This window comes from Pongo pygmaeus, chromosome 11 (assembly GCF_028885625.2).
Source record: "Pongo pygmaeus isolate AG05252 chromosome 11, NHGRI_mPonPyg2-v2.0_pri, whole genome shotgun sequence".
In the NCBI taxonomy this organism is placed as follows: domain Eukaryota; kingdom Metazoa; phylum Chordata; class Mammalia; order Primates; family Hominidae; genus Pongo; species Pongo pygmaeus.
The window spans coordinates 69,447,776-69,465,755 of NC_072384.2; the positions used below are offsets into that span (position 1 = coordinate 69,447,776).

Here is a 17,980-nt window from a genome sequence, read left to right on the forward strand (position 1 = left end):
TTCTCAATGTCTGTAAAGTATGTAGTGATATCCTCTCCTCTTTTTTTTTTTTTGAGACAGGGTCTTTCTCTGTCACCCAGGATGGAGTGCAGTGGTGCAGTCGTGGCTCACTGCAACCTCTGCCTCCTGGGTTCAAGCGATTCTTCCTCCTCAGCCTCCCCAGTAGCTGCAACTACAGGTGTGCACCACTGCACCTAGCTAATTGTTTTGTATTTTTTGGTAGAGATGGCATTTCACCATGTTGGCCAGGCTGGTCTCTAATTCCTGACCTCAGGTGATCTGCCACCTCGGCCTCCCAAAGTGCTGGGATTACAGGTAGGAGCCATCATGCCTGGCTGGCTTTTTCTTTATCACTTTTGTTACTTTTTCAAGGAATCAGCTTTTGGTTTTACTGATTTTTTTTTTTTGTTCTCAATTTCATTGATAACTGCTCTTTATTATTTTCTTCCTTCGTTTTGTTTGAATTTAATTTCCTAGTCTTTTTATGGTCTCTTAAGGTGGCAGCTTAGATTTGTAGTCTTCTTTTCTAATAAGATATAATGCAATAAATTTCCCCCTAAGCACAGTGTACAGGCATCCCACATTTTTGATATATTTTCATTTTTATGCAGTTCAAAATATCTTCTATTTTCTGTGATCTCCTCTTTAGCCAATGGGTCATTTAGAAGTTTTGAGCTTTTTAAGGCTGGGAGTGGTGGCTTCTGCCTGTAATCCCAGCACTCTGGGAGGGTGAGGGTGGTGAATCACTTGAGCTCAGGAGTTGGAGACCAGCCTGGGCAACATGGTAAGACCTCATCTTTATAAAAACTAGAAAAATCAGCCAGGCATGGTGGCGTGTGCCTGTAGTCCCAGCTACTCAGAAAGCTGAGGCAGGAGGGTTACTTGAGTCTGGGATGTAGAGGCTGCAGTGAGCCAGGATGGCACCACTGCATTCCAGTCTGGGTGACATAGTGAGACCCCATCTCAAAAAAAAAAGAAATTTTGAGGTGTTTTTTTTTTTCCAGATTGTGACTATTAGTAATTTCTTTCCCTCTTCTTCGTCATCGTCGTCTTCTTCCTCTTCTTCTTCGTCTTCTTCTTCTTCTTCGTCGTCTTCTTCTTCTCCTTCTCCTTCTTCTTCTCCTTCTCCTTCTTCTCCTTTCTTCTTCTTTCTTCTTTCTTCTTCTTTCTTCTTTCTTCTTCTTCTTCTTCTTTTTTTTGAGATGGGGTCTCGCTCTGTCACCTAGGCTGGAATGCAGTGGTGCACCATCTCAGCTCACTGCAGCCTCCATCTCCCAGGTTCAAGCGATTCTTGTGCCTCAGCCTCCCAAGTGGCTGGGACTACCGGCACACCACCACACCCAGATAATTTTTGTATTTTTAGTAGAGACAGGGTTTTGCCATGTTGCCCAGGCTAGTCTTGAACTGCTGGACTCAGATGATCCACCTGCCTCGGCCTCCCAGAATGCTAGGAGTACAGGTGTGAGCCATGGTGCCCAGCCAGTAATTTCTAATTTAATTATATTATAGTGAGATAGCATACTTATATGATGTCAATTTATTTAAAATAGTTAAGGTTTCTTTCATAGCTCAGAATGTCGTCTCTCTTGGTGAATGTTCCATGTGCACTAGAAAAAAGCGCTTATTATTCTGTTGTGGGGTGTAGTGTTTTATAAATGTCAATTTAGTCAAATTGGTTGATATTGTTGTTCAGGTCTTCTATGTTCTTACTGATTTTCTGTCTGCTTGTTCTCTTCATTACTGAGAATGGTGTTGAAGTCTCCAAATATAATCGTGGATTTGTCTCTATTTCCTTGAAGTTGTCAATTTTTGCTGCTTGTATTTTGGAGTTCTGTTGTTAGGTATACACTTAGGATTGTTATGTCTTTGTGGTGAGTTAACTTCTTTATCATTATATAATGTTCTTTTTATTCCTGGCAATATTCCTTATTCTTTCGTCTGTTTTGTCTGATATTAATGTCGTCACCCATATTTCTTTTGATTATTGTCAACATGGCATGTATTTTTAAAACTCCTTTTTTTTTAGGGGCTGGGTGCGCTGGCTCACGCCTGTAATCCCAGCACTTTGGGAGGCCAAGGTGGGTGGATCACAAGGTCAGGAGTTCGAGACCAGCCTGACCAACGTGGTGAAACTCTGTCTCTACTAAAAAGACAAAAATTTGCCAGACGTGGTAGCATGTGCCTGTAATCCCAGCTACTCGGGAGGCTGAGGCAGGAGAATCGCTTGAACCCAGGAGGCGGAGGTTGCAGTGAGCCTAGATGACACCACTGCACTCTAGCCTGGGCAACAGGGCAAGACTCTGTCTCAAAAAAAAAAAAAATCTTTTAAAGTATTTTTTTTGGAGACAGCATCTCACCCTGTCATTCAGGCTGGAGTGCAGTGGCACAATCATGGCTCACTGCAGTCTTGACTTCCTGGGCTCAGGTGATTCTCCCACTTCAGCCTTCTGAGTAACTGAGACTATAGGCATGTGCTACCACACCCGGCGAAATTTTTGTATTTTTTATGTAAAGACAAGGTTTTGCTATGTTGTCCAGGCTGGTTTCAAACTCCTGGACTCATGCAATCCGCTGGCCCCTTGGCCTTTCAAAGTGCTGAGATTATAGGCGTGAGCTACCATGCCTGGCCAAAATTTTTTTTTCTTTTAAACTGTTGGTGTCTTTTCTTGAAAACTCTTTGTGTGTGTGTGTGTGTGTGTGTGTGTGCGTGTGTGTGCGCGTGTGCTGGCAGTTGATCTTGTTTGGCCTTGCTTTTTTAAAATCCAGTCTTAAAATCTCCGACAATGGTACTTAGTCCATTTACATTTAAAACAATTATTGATATAGTTAAATTTAAGTCCATCATCTTGTTTCCTGTTTATCCCATCTGTTCTTTGTTTGCTTTTTCTCTCTTTTATGCCTTCTTCAGACTTTTTTTAATGTGTCCATTTACTCTTCTTTGTTGGCTTATGAACTGTAACTCTTTTGTTATTTTACTGATCTCTTTATGGTTTATAGTATATGTCTTTCACTTATCACAGTCTACTTATACTACTTTATGTGTAGTACAGAAACCTTATAATAGTTTGCTGCTTTTTAAATTTTCCTCTAAGCTTTTATCCTATTGTTGTCAAACATTTTACTTTTATATATTTAATAAACCCCTGAATATAATGTTATTTTTATTTACACAGTCAACAATTTTAAAGAGATTTAAATAATAACTAAAAAATCTTACCCATCTACTTGCTATTTCCAGTGCTCTTTGTTTCTTTATGTAAGTTTCTATTTTTTCTAGTGTTTCTTTCTAATTATTCTCCACTACTGAGGAAAGATACTCCTGTGTCACCTATCTAATACCTCTTGAATTACAAGTTTTCCATCAGTTTGGCTGGTGGGAACAGACACCATTCTCAACCTTACATGTGAGCATGTACTGTTTTCCAATCCTTTCAAATGTTTTTATCCCTGGCCTTTGGTAGTTTCCACACAGTTATGTGCTAATTAGTACTCTGGCAAATAGTCGAATACTCAGGAGCACTCTGTGTAGATTTCTGGGATTATTTCTCTGTGGAATTCTTTACTTTTTAGCACTCTGTCCTATAAGCTATAGCAGCATTGATTTTCCTAGATGCTTAGTTCTGTCTTCTCAACTTCATAGAGTTTGGCCCCATTTTGATTCTCCTTCCTTTACTGTGGCCTGGAAACTCTGTCAAGGAAGTAAGCTCTGACACATATCATCACATCACTTGCTTCCCATCTATCACAGATTATTGTCCTTCATTGCCTGATGTCCAATATCTTGAAAACCACTGGTTCATTTATTTTATCTGTTTTTTTGTTTGCTTTAGATGAAGGGATTAACCCAATGACCTTGTTATTTTTGTTTTAGATACAGATTTTATTTAATTTACTTATGTTAATAAAGAGTATTTTTGAAGTAAGTATGAAAGTATTATAGTTTTTTTTTTTTTTGCCTTTAGGGTTAAGTAGTACTTTGATTATAACAGATAGAAGAAAAAGTGGTATTGCCTGTCTTCTCTTGCAGAGAACAAATTACTTAAATGAGATGTTTAACTTCTTTAATTACGCACATATTTACAGTACAATATTAGGTTCTATATTACAGTTATATTTACTTTTTTATATTTATATTTAAGTTCACTTAGGGCAGTTACCTAAGTGAACTTTCTTTCATATATGTGCTCCCAGAAAGTCTGTTGCTTTCTGCTCTATTTTTGGGAGAGGACTATCTCCTTTTGGGAAAGGACCCCACACCTGTTATTTATATGAGTAATATATATGAGTAGATCTTTAAAACATGTAATGTCAAGTTTTTTAATTTTTTTTTTTTTTTGAGACAAAGAATTCTGTTGCCCAGGCTGGAGTGCAGTGGCGTGATCTCGGCTCACTGCAACCTCTGCCTCCCAGGTTCAAGTGATTTTCCTTTGTCAATCTCCTGAGTAGCTGGGATTACAGGCACCTGCTACCACACTGTTCTGTGTGGGAAACATGCAAGGGGAGAAGAAAAGACAAACACACACAATCCCTTTAAGGGTAAACAACCTTTATCCCACGTAAATGGCAATGCAGATATAATAAGCAAATAATATAAGCAAATGGATATAATAAGCGAATTGCAATGGGGAGGGGATAAGGGAAAAGATACATATATATTTACACTCACCAGACTATGGAGGATTCACCACCAGACTGGCAAGCAACAGCCTGGGCTCCAGAGTCGGCCACTTGTCCATTCACAGACGAGGAGAGGTCTTCCGTGAAGCTTCGGTGCAGCCTGGGACCCTAGCTTTTTTTGTAACGAGTTGTTTGGCATGAGGCCCAGTCAAGAGGGCCCTGCACGACTGGGCTCAACGAACACAATAAGGTCAACTTGTTTTTGTGATTGTCTATTGTTTTTCAATAACTAATGTATAGGAATAGATTGAAATAGAGATTTCTACGAAATGGTGCTGGATGAACGCCTCAAGGGGCTCACACAACCTCTTCTGGGACTTGGTGACCATTGTTTGTGTCCACATTCAGTTGAGTTCAAATTTAATATTTAACTTTTTCTCCACACACACACCTGGCTAGTTTTTCTATTTTTAGAAGAGATGGGATTTCACCATGTTGGCCAGGCTGGTCTTGAACTCTTGACCTCAAGTGATCCACCCACCTTGACCTCCCAAAGTGTTGGGATTACAGGCATGAGCCACAGTGCCTGGCCTGATTTTTAAATTAGGAATTTTTAGCTTGTTTTTTATACAGTTGGTCAGATATTGTTAAGTCAGATAGAATTTGAATGGTATATCCCTCTCTCTAACCAAAATGCAGATTCAGTTGTTTGCTGCTTGCAGAATCCAGTTAACAAGAACAAGGTCTGGTATAAAGTAACTTTTTATTCCAAAGGTAGCTTAGGGGAAGGCTTCCTGCTTTAAGGATGCTGCTTTGCTTTTGGAGCAGAAAGTGAGCACTTTTAAAAGGGGGTCTAACATAAATGGCATGCAGGAGAGGAAGGAAGCAGGTGGGGATCTGCATGTTGGCTTGGTGCCTTATCTACTGGGAGATCTAGTTGATGACTGCTGACACCTTTGTGGGCAGGATTAAGTTGTAAAAGTGGCTAAAAACCCTCCAGGTTAGGAGAGAGTTTTGTAGTGGGCACACTTTGGGTTGTAGCTGGACTGTTGTCTCTTGAGGCAGCCTTCCAGTAGGAGAGAGTTTCACAGTGGATACACTTTGGGTTGTAAGTCAACTGTTTTCTCTTCAGGCAGTCTCCTGGTGGGTGAGAGTTTGTTCTAGAGCTTTTTTTTTTTTTTTTTTGAGACCAGGCTGGAGTGCAGCAGCATGATATTGGCTTACTGCAACCTCTCCCTCCTGGGCTCAAGCAATCCTCCCACTTCAGCCTCCCAAGTAGCTGGGACTAGAGGCACACACCACCATGCTTGGCCAATTTCAAAATTTTTTGTAGAGACAAAGTCTCACTTTATTGGCCAGGCTGGTCTTGAACTCCTTGACTCAAGGGATCCTCCCATCTCCTCCTCCCAAAGTGGTGGGATTACAGGCATGGGCCACCGCACCCAACTTGCTCTGGATCTTTTAAGCACATATGTAGATGAATTTGCCCTGTAAGAGTTTTAGGTAAAGGGGAAGTAAAAAGTTATAATTGAGGCCGGGCGCAGTGACTCATGCCTGTAATCCCAGCGCTTTGGGAGGCTGAGGCGGGTGGATCACGAGGTCAGGAGATTTGAGACCATCCTGGCTAACGCGGTGAAACCCCATCTCTACTAAAAATACAAAAAGTTAGCCGGGCGTGGTGGTGGGCGCCTGTGGTCCCAGCTACTTGGGAGGCTGAGGCAGGAGAATGGCATGAACCCGGGAGGCGGAGCTTGCAGAGAGCCGAGATTGTGCCACTCCACTCCAGCCTGGGCGACAGAGTGAGACTCAGTCTCAAAAAAAAAAAAAAAAGTTGAATTTTAAAGGGCTAAGTAGGAAGTGGAGAACAGGGAGACATGGAGAAAAGAAGAGAAAAACATAATAAAAAATATTTTCTTTTTCTTAGAAAAATGTGGGTACTTGGTTACATTTCTGTTCTTCTACTTTTAACTTAAATTTGGATTTTGCTTTAAAAAAATCCAATTTGACAATCCTTCTCTTTCAGTAGGTATGCTTAGACTATTCACACTTGTTTTAATTCTTGATATGGTTTTATTAACATCTACCACCTTGCTAATTTTTTTCTTTTTTCTTTTTTTCTGAGACAGGGTCTCTTTCTGTTGCACAGGCTACAGTGCAGTGGCACGATCTTGGCTCACTGCAGCCTTGACCTCCTAAGCTCAAGTGATTATCCCACCTCAGCCTCCTGAGTAGCTAGGAACACAGGTGTGTGCCACCACGTCTGGCTAATTTTTGTATTTTTTGTATACACGGAGTTTTACCATGTTGCCCAGGTTGGTCTCAAACTTCTGAGCTCAATCAAGTGATACGCCTGCCTCAACCTCCCAAAGCATTAGGATTACAGGCATGAGCCATCACAGATTATAGGCGTGAGCCATCTCACCCAGATGCTAATTTTCTATTTTGTGTTACTTTTTACAAACCCCCCAACAGTGTTTGAGGTAGATATTATTGTCCTCGTTTTTTGGAGAAGTTAAAGATAATAGAGAATCTTACTCAATGAGTAGATAGTTGGCCAGGCATGGTGGCTCATGCCTGTAATCCCAGCACTTTGGGAGGCTGAGGCGAGCGGATCACAAGGTCAAGAGATCAAGACCATCCTGGCCAACATGGTGAAACCCTGTCTCTACTAAAAATACAAAAACTAGCTGGGCATGGTGGTGCGTGCCTGTAGTACCAGTGACTCAGGAGGCTGAGGCAGGAGAATCACTTGAACCAGGGAGGCTGAGGTTGCAGTGAGCTGAGATTGCGCCACTGCACTCCAGCCTGGGACAGAGCAAGGCTCTGTCTCAAAAAAAAAAAAAAAAAAAAAAAGTTAAGTGACAGAGCTGGAGCCCAGGTCTTCTGAATTGGAGAGTGCACCAAATAAATATTGGTTTGAAATGTGAACTACTCTTTTGCTTACTGCTGAAACATTTACATGAAGACATCTTTTGAGATGTTTTCATATTGCCTGTAACTTTGTCTTCCATGGTTATTTTTTTTCCCGGTAATTGTTTATGATCAGAAGACAATGTGGTTTAATCTCTCTGGGCATTTAGACTGCCTGTTTGTAGATGGGCACATATAATTTTAATGCTAGAGCATAATTTGGAGGTCATTTACTACCAACTCTTCATTTTATAGTTGAGATAATACCTTAAGACCTTTGGAACAGTGACTCAGATTTCTGTTTTAAACCCTTTCTTCACAATCTAAGAGCACTGACCTCATTTGATTAAAAGATGAATGGAATAATGGATTAATTTGATAAATGAGATTAGATAGGCTTTTGTGTTTTCTTTTCTATGGCTTGACATGCTTTTGGATCCTTTTGGAGCGTGAGGTTGGCAAACTGTTGCCCAAGGGTTGGCAGCTTGTTTTGGTAAATAAAATGTTATTGGAACATACTACACTAATTTATTTACTTATTGCCTATGGTGGCTTTCACTCTACAGAAACAGAATTGAGTAATTACAACAGACTGCATGGCCCTCAAAACAGAAAATACTATCTGGCTCTTTAAGAACAAATTGAGGCTGGGCGCGGTGGCTCATGCCTGTAATCCCAGCACTTTGGGAGGCCAGCGCAGGCGGATCACTTGAGGTCAGGGATTCGAGACCAGGTTGACCAACGTGGTGAAGCCCTGTCTCTACTAAAAATACAAAAAAAAAAAAAAAAAAAAAAAAAAGCTGGGTGTGGTGGCAGATGCCTGTAATCCCAGCTATTCAGGAGGCTGAGGCCGGAGAATGGCTTGAACTCAGGGGGTGGAGGTTGCAGTGAACAGAGGTCACACCAGTTCACTCCAGCCTGGGTGAAAGAGTGAGACTGCATCTCAAAAAAACAAACAAACAAATTGAGTCCTTTAAGAGTGCCATAGGTTTTTATGGATATAGAAATTTATGTTTTTTTCTCAACCAAATTATTAGCAAACGTGTGTATGAATAATGACTAAATTAAATAATTAACTTGAGATTTCATTCAAACCAAAACAATGAATGAATGTAAATTTTTTAATAGCTGTGTTTTGGCTTTACACACCATATGATAGCCTAAATATAACTAACACATAACTATTTGAATTCCAGTTTGAAAGGTGAGAGGGAGTAGTTACTTATGAATGCTTGAGAAAATGGTGCTGTCCTTAGCTGCAATACAGAACCCAGGATGGGAACAGGTGACTAGAGTTCATGGAGAAGAGCTGGGCAGGAGGCAGACAATTATTTAGAACTTTCAGTTTTGTCTAGTAATGACTGGTTTATCTTTTACCAGTTTATGATAAGCTATGAGCAGGGTCTTTTTGTCAGGCAATTAGAAAGATATATAGGTTCTTTCTTATAATGCAAACACTTTTTTTCTTTCTTTATTTTCTTCCTTCTTCTTTTTTCTCTTCTTCCTCTTTTTCTTCTTCCTCTTCTTTTTTTTTTTGAGGCATAGTCTCACTGTATTGCCCAGGCTAGAGTGCGGTGGTGTGATCTTGGCTCACTGCAGCCTCTGCCTCCCAGGTTCAAACGATTCTCCTGCTTCAGCCTCCCGAGTCACTGGGACTACAGGTGCGTGTTACCACACCTGGCTATTTTTGTATTTTTAGTAGAGATGGGGTTTCACCATGTTGGCCAGGCCAGTCTCGATCTCCTGACCTCGAGTGATCCACCCACCTCAGCCTCCCAAAGTGCTGGGATTATAGGAGTGAGCCATTGCGCCTGGCCCATTTTTTTCTTTATAAAGGGACTTTTTTTTTTTTTTTTAATTTAAATCTGCGTGCATTTGTGTTTGTTGTTTATATGTGCATATATATGTGGAAGTGAATGAGGGAGAGAAGAAAGGAAGAAAAAGCTGTTTTAAAAATTCTAGTCTTGGGACTTCCTTGGGCAAACCAAACACCACATGTTCTCACTCATAAATGGGAATTGAACAGTGAGAACACATGGACACAGGGAGGGGAACATCACATACTGGGGTCTGTTGAGGTTGGGGGCAAGGGGAGGGAGAGCATTAGGACAAACACCTAATGCATACGGGGCTTAAAACCTAGATGATGGGTTGATGTGTGCATCAAACCACCATGGCACATGTATACCTATGTAACAAACCTGCACATTCTGCACATGTATCCCAGAATTTAAAGTATTTAAAAAAAAGTTTACAAATGTTATCTATGTATTATAATGAATAATATAAAAAATTCTTGTCAGAAATATACATCGGCAAATAGTTTTTTAATGACAACAGGAAGAAAACCTGTAAGGTAGATGTTCTTCTTTGTCTCTGAAACTGTTAATGCGTTACCATAGTTTTGGAAATTATATTTCTCATCGTGGACTCAATTTCCCATCCTGTAATTAGATACTCTAAAAGAAAGAGGTTTAGGTTTTTGTAAACTGGAACTTTAACACTCTTAATTAGAGTTAACCCTTTTTTTTGTCATTGAGAAAGTGGGAAGCGATTACTTGGATTTATTTAGAATAATATTGAGTAGGAGTTTTAACTTAGATTAAGAGTTTCTGTATTGATAAATCTTAAGTTTTTTTAATATTATAAACTTATATACACAGGAGAGAGTTTATAAAATGTATATGTACAGTTTAAAGAATTTCAGTACAATGGACATTCATGTACCACTATCCACCTTATGAAATACAACATAAAGTGTTGGTAAGTATTTTATATTACCTTATTTCTAATCTGAAATGAATTCAAGCTAACATAGTTATAAAATCTCAGGGTTAAGAAGTTTTCTGGTTGTTGTTTTTTTAAGACTTAAAAAAACAATAGAGAGTATTTAAGGGATTATGTGTTGAGATTAGGAAGAGGTTAAAAAGGTTCATCCTTAATGCTGGTATTAAAATACTATATATAATAAATTCTTTTTTTTTTTTCCAAACGATTGCATTTATTATAAGCAAGTGTACAGACCCTAGACTCAGAAACACAACAGATTTGAGCTAAGACAGCTCTGGTGAAACCGTAATAGAGGGAGGAGGATCACCGAGGTATTCATGTCTGGGCCAGAGCTGCCATCCAGGGCCCCACACCCCACCTTTGGTCCAGATGGCCCATTGGCCCAGGTGTCCCTGCTGCCAGAACACCCTGGACTGGGGTGTACAGGAGTTGCATATTCCATGAGGCTGGTGTCAGGGGAAGCAGGGACTCACAGTTGCCAGGTTGTCCATCTCTGAGCCAATTTCCCTCCACAACCCAGGGATTTCAGTCTCATATCAACTATCATGTTTTAAAACAGAAAACAGGCAAAATGTTTGGCTAAAATAAAATGAAAACACTGCAGAGAAGAGACCTGAGTGTGCTGGTGGACAGGAGCCCTGCTCACCTGTGGGAAGGGCAGGGCCAGCAAAGGCAGCAGAGCTCCCTGGGGGCAGCTAGGCTGTGTGTGCATGTGGCCCTCCAGCTGGTCCCAGGGGAGATGCAGGGACAGGGGACAGTCCAGGCAGGCAGCTCTCAGCTGAGTAGGGCTCTGCCTGAGGTATTCTGGCATCAGGAGGCTGCCTGATCCCCAACAGGCATGACACAGGCTCCAGGGAGCAACGGGACACCTGCCCAAAGGATCAAAGCCCAACTTGGTCAGATCCCAATCTTCGCCTGCATCATGTCTCTGGCTCTGCAGAGGGTACCCCCAACTCGGGACGAGTCATGGCCTCAAGCAGCAGCTGGCTACACTGCCGAAACCAGGACACATCTGCATCATATAGAAAGCTGCGCCATCCTGGTGTGATAGGCCATACTTGGTCACCCTAGGGTAAGCTGGAGAAGAACTCCAGATGTGCCCTGGAGAGCCCCCCACCTCTCAGGGGCCACCTCACAGGGTGCCCCCACCACCCCATTCTTTGAGTTTGGCTTGAGATTTTAGGAAGCATAATTTCAGGTGAGGAAGAGAACAAAGTCTGGTCCCAGCCCACTCTGGCAAGGGTCATTCCCCACCTCGTCAGCATCAGAGGAAGCCACATATACAGGCAGGACACACACAGCACGCATGGGGCATAAGGAACCGTGCCTGCACACCACTCACACACACACACAACATAACCAAGTGGCAGCCAGAGAGGCCAGGGAATGCTCAGAGGGCCGCCTTCGGGGCATCCATGTAGGCCGGGTTGTAAGGAGCCTGGCTGGTGGGGTAGGGCGCGGCTGCTCCTCCAGCCAGGGTCTCGTGGTAGGCCGGTGGGCCCATGGGCTGGGCTGGGTAAGGGTGGTGGGTGCTGCATTGGGTAGGGTGCTGCTGGCATCCCTGGCTAAGGTGGCATGGTGTGGTAGCCCTGGTAGCTTGGTCCAGGGTAGCTGGGCGGCACACTTGGAGGCTGAGGATAAGGGGCATGCACCACAGTGGTAGATGTGGTGGTGGTGACAACCGGACGTGGTCAGTGGCACATCTTGTAAAGGCAGCAGCAGGAGCAGGTGAAGCAGATGATAATAGTGACTACAGACAGCACAAAGATGGTCAGGCCAACGGCCAAGGTCGCTCCAAACCCCAAGTTAGCCTCTGCCTTCACCCAGAGGCCTCCTGTACCCCTGGGCTTCCCCTCTTCCCATCATGGGCCACTCAGTTTCAATTTCCTCCCCTTTTGGAGATAATAAATTCTTAAACCAAGATAATTTCTCGTTTTCATTAAAACATTGTCATTTAATGTTTTAGGACCGTGCGGCCTGGATTTTTTTGAATCAGTGCTGATTTTGATATTTTAATTGTTTCTTGAAACCATTAAAAATTATGGGAATTACAGAATTTTTGTTATTTTGGCTAGACTACGTTTTCCTCCAGGTTGACTCATCTGGGAATAATATGCAGATTCTTTCTTGGACTTTGGTTTGAAAAAATGTCTTCATGGGTATGGAGAAAAGGATGAAAAATTAAGAGATCCTGCTCTAAATCACCATTTAATTATTGGGTCAAATGGATGTGAATTTATACTTTCGATAAATTTTTGCCAAATTGTTCTCATATATAATACGCTAATTTGTACTCCTTCCATCAGTATGAGAGTATCCATTACTTTACTACCTGGCCAGCATAGTATGTCATCAAACTTTTGGTCTTTGCAAATATGATAGGTAGAAAAAAGGTGTTTCAGTCTAGTTTTCTTTCTTTTTTGGCCTGTGTGTTATTTAGAGGTATGTTATTTATTTAATTTCTAAATTTGGGGAATTTTTAAAGCTATCTTGTTAATGATTTCCAGTATAATTTTATTATGTTTTTTGTTTTTTTTTTTTTTTTTTTTTTTTTTTTGAGACGGAGTCTTGTTCTGTCGCCCAGGGTAGAGTGCAGTGGTGCGATATAGGCTCACTGTAACCTCTGCCTCCCGGGTTTGAGTGTTTCTTGTGCCTCAGCTTCCCAAGTAGCTGGGACTTACAGGCACGTGTCACCATGCCCAGCTAATTTTTGTATTTTTAGTAGAGACGGGGCTTCGCCACATTGGCCAGACTTGTCTCAAACTGCTGACCCTTCAGATGATTCGCCTGCCTCAGCCTCACAAAGTGCTAATGTGAGCCACTGCGCCCGGCCCCATTGTGTTCTGAGGTCTTACATTATGTAATGTCAGTTTTCTTAAATTTATTTATTTTTTTGAGACAGAGTTTCACTCTCGTCGCCCAGGCTGGAGTGCAATGGCGCGATCTCAGCTCACTGCAACCTCCGCCTCCCAGGTTCAAGCGTTCCTCCTGCCTCAGCCTCCCAAGTAGCTGGGATTACAAGTGCCTGCCACCATGTCCGGCTAATGTTTTTTTATTTTTAGTAGAGATGGGGTTTCACCATGTTGGCTAGGCTGATCTCGAACTCCTGACCTCAGGTAATCCACCTGCCTTGGCCTCCCAAAGCGCTGGGATTACAGGTGTGAGCCACTGTGCCTGGCCAAATTTAATCTATTTTTATTTTTATTTTAAGTTTGAGACAAGATTTCACTGTTTCCCAGGCTGGAGTGCAGTGGCACTATCATGGCTCAATGCAGCCTTGATCCTCCTGAGCTAAAGTGATCCTCAGACCTCAGCCCCTCAAGTAGCTGGGACCATAGGTGTGCACCACCACGCCTGCCGAAATTTTTAAGTTACGTTTATTGAGACATATTTTATGACCAGTAGAATGAGTGTCCAGCTTTTGTAGGCTGTAGTGTTGTTGTCAATTAGGTCTAGTTGGTTGATAGTGTTTTTAGGAGTTATCTATTGTTGTGTAACAAATCACTCTAAAACCGAGCAGCTTAAGACAACAGGCGTTTATTATCTCATAGTTTCTATGGGCCACGAATTTGAAAGTGGCTTAGCTGGGTGGTTCTGGTATAGCATCCCTCATGAGGTTATAATAAAAATCTAAATTGGCACTGTAATCTTCCAAAGGCTTGGTTGGGACTGGAGGATCGACTTCTAAGATGGGTTACTCACATGGCTGTTGACAAAGAGGGTCATTTTCTAACCACGTGGGCTTATCATAAGGCTGCTTGAAAAACTTCCTTTAATATTTCTTGTCACCAGGTATGATAGCAATGAAATGTCCCAGCTTTTGTTTGAAAAGCTCTTTTATTTTTATTTTTTAAGAGACTGGGTGTTGCTATGTTTTCTAGGCTGTCTTGGCCTCCCAAGTAGCTGGGACTGTAGGTATGTGCCACCATGCGGGCTTGAAGAGTTTATTTCTCCTCAGTTTTGAAGGGTATTTTCTCTGTGTGTTAAGAATTCTAGATTTTCAATGTTGTTTCTTCTTATATTACTTTTCATTTAGTACGTTATTTATTTATTTGAAATTTATTTATTTATTTTTGAGACGGAGTCTCTCTCTGTTACCCAGGCTGGAATGCAATGGAGTGATCTCGGCTCACTACAACTTTTGCCTCCCAGCTTCAAGCGATTCTCCCGCCTTAGCCTCCTGAGTGGCTGGGATTACAGGCACCCTCCACCATGCCTGGCTAATTTTTGTATTTTTAGTAGAGATAGGGTTTCACCATGTTGGCCAGGCTGGTCTTGAACTCCTGACCTCAGGTAATCCACTCACCTTGGCCTCGCAAATTGCTGGGATTACAGGTGTGAGGCACTGTGCCCGGCCTCATTTAGTACTTTAAATGTCTCTCCATTTTGTTCTGGCTTGCGTGATTTTTTACAAAAAGTCTGCTGTTATTTGTATCTGTTCCTTTGTATATAATGAATCAGTTTCTTCTGGTTACTTTGATTATTTTCCTCCTAATCACTGGTTTTCAGCTATTTAGTTGTCATGTGCCTCAGCATGGCTTTTTTTTTTTTTTTTTTGAGATGGAGTCTTGCTCTGTCGCCCAGGCTGGAGTGCAGTGGTGTGATCTCGGCTTCACTGCAAGCTCTGCCATTCTCCTGCTTAGCCTCCCAAGTAGCTGGGACCACAGGCACCCGCCACCATGCCTGGCTAATTTTTTGTGTATAAGGTAGAGATGGGGTTTCACCGTGCTAGCCAGGATGGTCTTGATCTCCTGACTTCGTGATCCACCCACCTCGGCTTCCCAGAGTGCTGGGATTACAGGCGTGACACACTGTGCCCGGCCCTCAGCATGGCTCTTAAAAAAATATTTACTCTGTTTGGGGTTTGAGTATTTTGGACCTGTAATTTTAGTTTTTAACGAATTTGGAAAAATTTCAGCCACTAATTCTTCAGATTTTTTTTTTTGTCTCCCCTCCTCTTTTTTGGGATTCCAGTATAATGCAAGACCACCTTGTTATTATCCCACAGCTCACTGAGGTTCTGTTTACTTTTCTAGTCTCTGTGTTTTATTTTGGATAATTTTTATTGCTCTGTCATTAAATTCACTGATCTGTTTTTTCTAGTGTCATTCTACTGTTAATTCTCTCTGGTGTGTTCTTCATTGCTGATATTTTATTTATTTATTTATTTATTTATTTATTTTTGAGGCGGAGTTTCACTCTTATTGCCTAGGCTGGAGTGCAGTGGCACGATCTTGGCTCACTGCAACCTCTGCCTCCTGGGTTCAAGCGATTCTTCTGCCTCAGGCTCCCGAGTAGCTGGGACTACAGGGGCACGCTACCACACCCGGCTAATTTTTGTATTTTTTTAGTGGTGACGGGGTTTCACCATGTTGGCCAAGATGTTCTCGATCTCCTGACCTTGTGATCTGCCCGCCTTGGCCTCCCAAAGTGCTGGGATTACAGGTGTGAGCCACTGCACCTGGCCTTATTTTTTCATCTCTACAAGTTTGATACAGTTCTATTATATATTTTCTATTTCCATCATTATGCTTTCATTCCTGTCCTTTCTCTTCTTGAACAAATGGAAAATAGGTTTGTTAGTCTCATTATCTCCATTACTTTTGGGTCTATGTTAATTTTCTGCTGGTTATGGATCATATCTTTCTGTTTTTGTTTTTTGTTTGTTTTTGCATGCCTAGAAAACATTGATTGTATGCCAGAATTTCTTCACTTTATGTTGTTGATTGTGGATTAAGTTGTCTTCCTTAGTTAGGGTTGGATTTTGTTATGGAGTGCAGATAAGTTACTTGGACTCAGGGCTTATCTTTAAGCTACATTAGTGTGGGTTCAGAGCAACCTTTAGTCTCGAGTGAATTTATCTGCACTGGTAATGCAGTGCCCTTCAGAAGATTCTACATGATTCCCATTTATTTTGAGGTTTCGCCATTCTCGCTGTTGGGAACATGAACTAATTGTTCAAGATGAGGGAGTAAATTTGGTCCTTGCTACTCCATCTTGACAAGTTTTTCCTCAGTGTGAGTTTTTTTGTTTTTTTTTTTCCTCAGTATAGTTTTAATGTGTTTATTGACTGACTTGAGCATCTTTTCGTATGTTGAAGAACGATTGGTATTTCCGTTTCTCATTTTCTTTTGGATTGTCTTAGGAAAAATAGCCTTGTATTAGTCAGGGTTCTCTAGACTGACAGAACTAATAGGATATATGGATATTGATATGGAATTTATTAAGGAGAATTGACTCACATAATCACAAGGTAAAGTCCCACGATAGGCCATCTGCAAGTTGAGGAGCAAGGAAGCCACTGGTGGATCAGCCCGAGTCCCAAAACCTCGAAAGTAGAGAAGCCGACACTGCAGCCCTCAGTCTGTGGCCACAGGCCCAAGAGCCCCTGGCAAACCGCTGGTGTAAGTCCAAGAGTCCAAAAGCTGAAGAACTTGGTATCTGATGTTCAAGTGCAGGATGCATCCAGCACAGGAGAAAGATGAAGTCTGGAAGACTCAGCAAGTCTGGTCTTCCATCTTCTCCTGCCTGCTTTTTTCTAGCTGCTCTGGTAGCTGATTAGATGGTACCCACCCAGATTGAGGGTGGGTCTGCCTCTCCCAGTCCACTGACTCAAATGTTAATCTCCTTGGGCAATACTCTCACAGATACACCCAGGAACAATACTTTGTATCCAATCAAGTTGACAGTCAATATTAACCATCACAAACCCTTTGACCAGTTATAAGTTGCAAACCTTTTTTCCTACTGGTCTTTTCAAAAACAAATGCCAGCTGGGTGTGGTGGCTCACGCCTGTAATCCCAGCACTCTGGGAGGCCGAGGTGGGTGGATCACGAGGTCAGGAGTTTGAGACCAGCCTGGCCAACATGGTGAAACCCCGTCTCTACTGAAATTACAAAAATTAGCTGGGTGTAGTGGCAGCGCCTGTAATCCCAGCTACTCGGGAGCCTGAGGCAGGAGAATCGTTGGAACCTGGGATGCGGAGGTTGCAGTGAGCCGAGATCGCACCACTGCACTCCAGCCTGGGTGACAGAGCAAGACTCTGTCTCAAAAAAAAAAAAGAAAAGAAAAAGAAAAGCCCATGGGCATTTATTTTTATACAGAAATGTTTTCTTGTCAATTTTTATGTTTATTAATTTTGTTTATTAATCTTTTATGTTTATGTAGTTATTAAAATCTAGTGGCTTCTAGATTTTGTCATACTTAAGCTGTCTCTTCTACACAATTATTAAGTAACTCTCCCCACACCAAGTTGCTTCTAGAACTCTAATGATTTCACATTTTACATTTACCTTTTTGATATGTTAGGAATTTATTATCAAGGTATAAGATGTGAGGAAGTTCCTCCCGCCTACCCCCAACTTCGCTGGTTTACTCAATTATCTCAGTATCATTTCTCTGATTAAGCCGTGTTTTCTGCATAGATTTGAATTTTGCCTTTATTGTAAATTCCACATGTATTTGGTTCTATTTCTGGACCCATATTATTTTTCATGTACCATTACCATATTGTTTGTTTCTGCTTCAAGGTTTCAATGTATATTTACTGTTTTAATAGTTTAATAGATTTACAACATCTCTCTTTTTACTTTCAAGTTTTCTGATCTTATGTGCATGCTGTAATTTAATTTAAAATTTTTAGTTTTGATAATTTTTTTTTTC

The 17,980-nt window shown here is 41.6% G+C and overlaps 1 protein-coding gene and 1 pseudogene across 4 annotated transcripts in view; one reads left to right on the forward strand and one right to left on the reverse strand.

Moving 5' to 3' along the window:
* The window catches only part of UBR3 (ubiquitin protein ligase E3 component n-recognin 3), a 256,230-nt gene that overhangs the window by 15,408 nt on the left and 222,842 nt on the right, over positions 1–17,980 (forward strand). The gene's annotated exons all lie outside the window — the stretch shown is intronic.
* LOC129031158 (protein shisa-5-like) lies at positions 11,292–12,179 on the reverse strand (annotated as a pseudogene).